Source organism: Caretta caretta, chromosome 1 (assembly GCF_965140235.1).
Source record: "Caretta caretta isolate rCarCar2 chromosome 1, rCarCar1.hap1, whole genome shotgun sequence".
In the NCBI taxonomy this organism is placed as follows: domain Eukaryota; kingdom Metazoa; phylum Chordata; order Testudines; family Cheloniidae; genus Caretta; species Caretta caretta.
Window position 1 is genome coordinate 270,637,161 of NC_134206.1, and position 6,737 is coordinate 270,643,897.

Sequence of the window (6,737 nt, forward strand, 5' to 3'; positions counted from 1 at the left end):
CACCCTGATCCCCCTTCCCCTGCTTTGTTGTCTTGCACAGTATGGTGACTGTACATAACATTTGGACCAAAAAAAAAAGGCCTGGTGGAGCCATCTTTCAACTCCATTGTCATTGTCTGAACCACTTGGGTGACTCCAGATACGTTCAGAGAATTGGGCTTCTGTTTGGAGGGAATCAGTGGATCAGGCAGATAGGCTGGCAACTCATTGCAAAGGAGAGTGGTGTAGAAGCCAATAATGTGGACGCTACTGTACATTCCCCCACAAGAATCTTTTGAAGGGCTATAGCAGAGAACAAAAGACTATACATATAGACTATACATAGGAGCAGTTCCTACTCAAAGGGATAATTGTTATGAATAAGTTCATAGAATCACAGAAGATTAGGGTAGGAAGAAACCTCAGAGGGTCATCTAGTTCAATCTCCTGCTCAAAGCAGGACCAACCCCAACTAAGTCATCCCAGACAGGGCTATGTCAAGCCTGACCTTAAAAACCTCTAAGGATGGAGATTCTACCACCTCCCTAGGTAACCCATTCATAGAATCATAGAATCATAGAATATAAGGGTTGGAAGGGACCCCAGAAGGTCATCTAGTCCAACCCCCTGCTCGAAGCAGGACCAATTCCCAGTTAAATCATCCCAGCCAGGGCTTTGTCAAGCCTGACCTTAAAAACCTCTAAGGAAGGAGATTCTACCACCTCCCTAGGTAACGCATTCCAGTGTTTCACCACCCTCTTAGTGAAAAAGTTTTTCCTAATATCCAATCTAAACCTCCCCCACTGCAGCTTGAGACCATTACTCCTCGTTCTGTCATCTGATACCATTGAGAACAGTCTAGAGCCATCCTCTTTGGAACCCCCTTTCAGGTAGTTGAAAGCAGCTATCAAATCCCCCCTCATTCTTCTTTTCTGCAGGCTAAACAATCCCAGCTCCCTCAGCCTCTCCTCATAACTCATGTGTTCCAGACCCCTAATCATTTTTGTTGCCCTTCGCTGGACTCTCTCCAATTTATCCACATCCTTCTTGAAGTGTGGGGCCCAAAACTGGACACAGTACTCCAGATGAGGCCTCACTAATGTCGAATAGAGGGGAACGATCACGTCCCTCGATCTGCTCGCTATGCCCCTACTTATACATCCCAAAATGCCATTGGCCTTCTTGGCAACAAGGGCACACTGCTGACTCATATCCAGCTTCTCGTCCACTGTCACCCCTCGGTCCTTTTCCGCAGAACTGCTGCCTAGCCATTCGGTCCCTAGTCTGTAGCTGTGCATTGGGTTCTTCCGTCCTAAGTGCAGGACCCTGCACTTATCCTTATTGAACCTCATCAGATTTCTTTTGGCCCAATCCTCCAATTTGTCTAGGTCCTTCTGTATCCTATCCCTCCCCTCCAGCGTATCTACCACTCCTCCCAGTTTAGTATCATCCGCAAATTTGCTGAGAGTGCAATCCACACCATCCTCCAGATCATTTTTGAAGATATTGAACAAAACCGGCCCCAGGACCGACCCTTGGGGCACTCCACTTGATACCGGCTGCCAACTAGACATGGAGCCATTGATAACTACCCGTTGAGCCCGACAATCTAGCCAGCTTTCTACCCACCTTGTAGTGCATTCATCCAGCCCATACTTCCTTAACTTGCTGACAAGAATACTGTGGGAGACCGTGTCAAAAGCTTTGCTAAAGTCAAGAAACAATACATCCACTGCTTTCCCTTCATCCACAGAACCAGTAATCTCGTCATAGAAGGCGATTAGATTAGTCAGGCATGACCTTCCCTTGGTGAATCCATGCTGGCTGTTCCTGATCACTTTCCTGTCATGCAAGTGCTTCAGGATTGATTCTTTGAGGACCTGCTCCATGATTTTTCCAGGGACTGAAGTGAGGCTGACTGGCCTGTAGTTCCCAGGATCCTCCTTCTTCCCTTTTTTAAAGATTGGCACTACATTAGCCTTTTTCCAGTCATCCGGGACTTCCCCGGTTCGCCACGAGTTTTCAAAGATAATGGCCAATGGCTCTGCAATCACAGCCGCCAGTTCCTTCAGCACTCTCGGATGCAACTCGTCCGGCCCCATGGACTTGTGCACATCCAGCTTTTCTAAATAGTCCCTAACCACCTCTATCTCCACAGAGGGCTGGCCATCTCTTCCCCATTTTGTGATGCCCAGCGTAGCAGTCTGGGAGCTGACCTTGTTAGTGAAAACAGAGGCAAAAAAAGCATTGAGTACATTAGCTTTTTCCACATCCCTGTTGAGGTTACAGGGACAAACCATCCCGATGAGTCGAAAGAATAGTAAATATGGCAGGCGACCAGCCATTCCAGTGCTTCACCACCCTTCTAGTGAAATAGTTTTTCCTAATATCCAACCTAGACCTGTTCTCTGCAACTTGAGACCACTACTCCTTGTTCTGTCATCTCCCACCACTGAGAACAGCCTAGGTCCATCCTCTTTGGAACCTCCCTTCAGATAGTTAAAGGCTGCTATCAAATCTCCCCTCGCTCTTCTTTTCTGCAGACTAAATAAGCCGAGTTCCCTCAGCTTCTCGTAAATCATGTGCCCCAGCCCTCTAATAATTTTTGTTGCCCTCCACTGAACTCTCTCAAATTTGTCCACATGCTTTCTGCAGTGGGGGCCCAAAACTGGACACAATACTCCAGATGTGGCCTCACCAGTGCCAAATAGAGGGGAATAATCACTTCCCTCGATCTGCTGACAATGCTCCTACTAATGCAGCCCAATATGCCATTAGCCTTCTTGGCAATATGGGGACACTGTTGACTCATGCAGCTTCTCGCCCACTGTAATCCCCAGGTCCTTTTCTGCAAAACTGCCGCTTAGCCAGTCGGTCCCCAGCCTGTAGCAATGCATGGGATTCTTCTGTCCTAAGTGCAGGACTCTGCACTTGTCCTTGTGAACCTTGTCCGATTTCTTTTAGCCCAATCCTCCAATTTGTCTAGATCACTCTGGACTTAACCCTACCCTCCAGCATATCTACTTCTCCCCCAGTTTAGGGTCATCCACGAACTTGCTGAGGGTGCAATCCATCCCATCATCCAGATAATTAATGGAGATGTTGAATAAAACCGGCCCCAGGACAGACCCCTGGGGCACTCCGGTTGATACCAGCTGCCAACTACACATCAAGCTGTTGATCACTACCTGTTGAACCCGACAATCTAGTCAGCTTTCTATCCACCTTATAGTCCATTCATCCAATCCATACTTTTTTAACTTGCTGGCAAGAATACTGTCGGAGACCGTATCAAAAGCTTGCTAAAGTCAAGATATATCACGTCCACCACTTTCCCCATATCCACAGAGCCAGTTATCTAATCATAAAGGCAATCAGATTGGTCAGGCATGACTTGCCCTTGGTGAATCCATGTTAACTGTTCCTCATCACCTTTCTCTCCTCCAAGTGCTTGAAAATGGATTCCTTGAGGACCTGCTCCATGATTTTTCCAGGGACTGAGGTGAGGGTGATCGGACTGTAGTTCCCCGGATTCTCCTTCTTCCCTTTTTTAAAGATGGGCACCATATTTGCCTTTTTCCAATCGTCCGACTCCCCCGATCACCATGAGTTTTCAAAGATAATGGCCAACGGCTCTGCAATCACATCCCTTAGCACCCTCGGATGCATTAGATCCGGCCCCATGGATGGCTCAGCTTTTCTAAATAGTCCTTAATCTGTTCTTTCACCACTGAGGGCTGCTCACCATCTCCCCATACTGTGCTGCCGAGTGCAGCAGTCTGGGAGCTGACCCTGTCTGTGAAGACCAAGGCAAAAAAAGCATTTAGTACTTCAGCTGTTTCCACGTCATCTGTCACTAAGGATCCCACCCTTTCCCTGACCTTCTTTTTGTTGTTAACATACCTGTAGAAACCCTTCTTGTTACCCTTCACATTCCTTGCTAGCTGCAACGCCAATTGTGCTTTGGCCTTCCTGATTACACCACTGCATGCTCGAGCAATATTTTTATACTCCTCCCTAATCATCTGTCCAAGTTTCCACATCTTGTAAGCTTCCGTTTTGTGCTTAAGCTAACCGAAGATTTCTCTGTTAAGCCAAGCTGGTCGCCTGCCATATTTGCTGTTCATTCTACACATTGGGATGGTTTGTGCCTGCGTCCTCAATTAAGCTTCTTTCAAATACAGCCAGCTCTCCTGGACTCCTTTCCCCCTCATATTAGCCTCCCAGGGGATCCTGCCCATCAGTTCCCTGAGGGATTCAATGTCTGCTTTTCTGAAGTCCAGGGTCCATATTCTGCTGCTCTCCTTTCTTCTTTTTGTCAGGATCCTGAATTCAGCTATCTCATGGTCACAGTTGCCCAGGTTGCCACCCACTTCTACTTCCCCTATCAATTCTTCCCTGATTGTGAGCAGCAGGTCAAGAGGAGCAGGAGCCCTAGTTGGTTCGTCCAGCACTTGCACCAGGAAGTTATCCTCAACAATACCGTATCTAATACTTAGATACAGTGGGTGAGGTAATATCTTTTATTGGACCAACCTCACCCACCCTGTCTCTCTAATATCCCGAGACTGACATAGCTACAACAATACTGCATACAACAATTATAACACTTAGAGCTGTTATTTATTTTATAACTTCAGTATACTGAACAAACTAATTAACCCTCTCTGATGGGTCTTGAGGTATCTAGGACTGTGAGTCACCTTTTTACCTCCTGCCTCTACCAAGAGGGAATCTTGCCTGTGGCAGATTGTTGTTAGCTCCCTGATACCATCAGCCTGTCAGCCACTCAAACACTCTGTTCTGGCCTATGCCAGCCCTAATGTTGCCTTGCAAGTTAACAGTCCCTGAGTCCCCTTGAACCTGAGTTCCCCTGTGATATCCAGCCCTTGACACTGGCTACATCAAGGAATCCAGATCTCTTGCTCCCAAAGAAACAGTGTACCCCAGTTTACCAGGTGAACCTTAAATCACCACTTGTATATAATACACAGCACTTATAATAAAACTAAAGAAGGTTTAAGTAAGAATGGTGGTTCCATTAGAAACAAGAGAGAGTGATGGAAATAAATGGTTACTATAAAATGAAATAATAAAACGTGATCTAGGGCCTACACTTATTAATAGTTACCTTTCTTAGCTAATAAGGTAGGTTTCCTCTCCAAAGTTCAGTCTCTTGCCAAGGGGGCTGGTTTCACAGGAACTAGGATCAAATCTTTCATTTGACCACTCAACAAGATGTCGCCTCACTCAGTAAATGGATGAAGAGTGTCTTTCTCCACACTGTTATATATGATTCAGTCTTTTGTCTTTATTCACAGACCAGTTGATCCCCTCTCTGTTATGGTATGCCTTTCCCCTCCAAGTGGTTTTGGTTGTTTGTAGTTGTCTTTGCTGGTTTTCCATTGACTGTTCTGGGATCAGGCAAGAATAGACAATTGAACAGTGCACTACATCACCGGCTGACCTGAGAGGGGTGGTAACTGCCTCCCACTTGAATCATTACTGAGACATACAATTTGCTGGTGACTAACTTTTACTTCAAGTCATAATAAGGTATAGTTTTCAATATAGTTACATTATTGCTGAAATATTATCCATACACACATCTCACAATGATTATGAGTATTGATAAGTTACAATCTTTCAGTACCTGTCATGGATAAATTCCATGGTGTTTAGGTATAGTAGTGTATTAGGTATAGTGAGTTGTCGGCTCTGAGACAGGAGTTGCTTGGAAAGAGCAGTGAACCCTTAGCCTCACAAGAGCCTGATTTTAGAGTTAGAAAAGTGAGGAAGAGAAGTTAAGTAATTTGCCAAAGTTCACATGGAGCAAGAGTTATACACAGAGCTGAGATTAGTATACCCGAGATCCTGGTTTCTAATCCTGCTGTTCAGAGGGACCACTAGTCCATCCTATCTTTCACAGGGACAGACCAGATAGACTATTCCAAATAGCCCGACTTGATTATGTAAAGAGTTGTCACTTTGGATGGGCTAGCACCAGCAGGAGAGTGAATTTGTGTGGGGGGGTGGAGGGTGAGAAAACCTGGATTTGTGCTGGAAATGGCCCACCTGTTGATCACTTTAGATAAGCTATTACCAGCAGGACAGTGGGGTGGGAGGAGGTATTGTTTCATATTCTCTGTGTGTATATAAAGTCTGCTGCAGTTTCCACGGTATACATCTGATGAAGTGAGCTGTAGCTCACGAAAGCTCATGCTCAAATAAATTGGTTAGTCTCTAAGGTGCCACAAGTACTCCTTTTCTTTTTCCAAATACAAAAAATCTTTCCATTGTTTCTATCGCTATAGCCCTTGTCCACCCACCAGTCTTGCTTGCTGGGGATGGAAACAATGTGAGGGAAATGCCACACATTGAAATTTGTAGAATTCCCACATCCTTTGCTTGTAAAACACAATATAGATGTAAAGTAGTATAAAAACAAAAAGGGAGAACAGCTGTGCTGCCATTCATCACCACTTCATTAATTAAGTCAACTTTATTCCTGATACCACTAGGCCTGGTCTACCCACAGTTTTTGTACTGGTATAACTATGTCAGTCAGGGGTCTGATATTTTTCATACTAGAATATTATAACTATACCAGTACAACCCCTATATGGACAGAGTTATGCCAGTAAAAAGCTGCTTTATGACAGTATCATTTATTTCCCTTCCTGTACGGGAATAAAGTATACTGATATAAGCATATTTATACTGGTATAACTGTATCCACTGAAAGTTGTACCAGTATA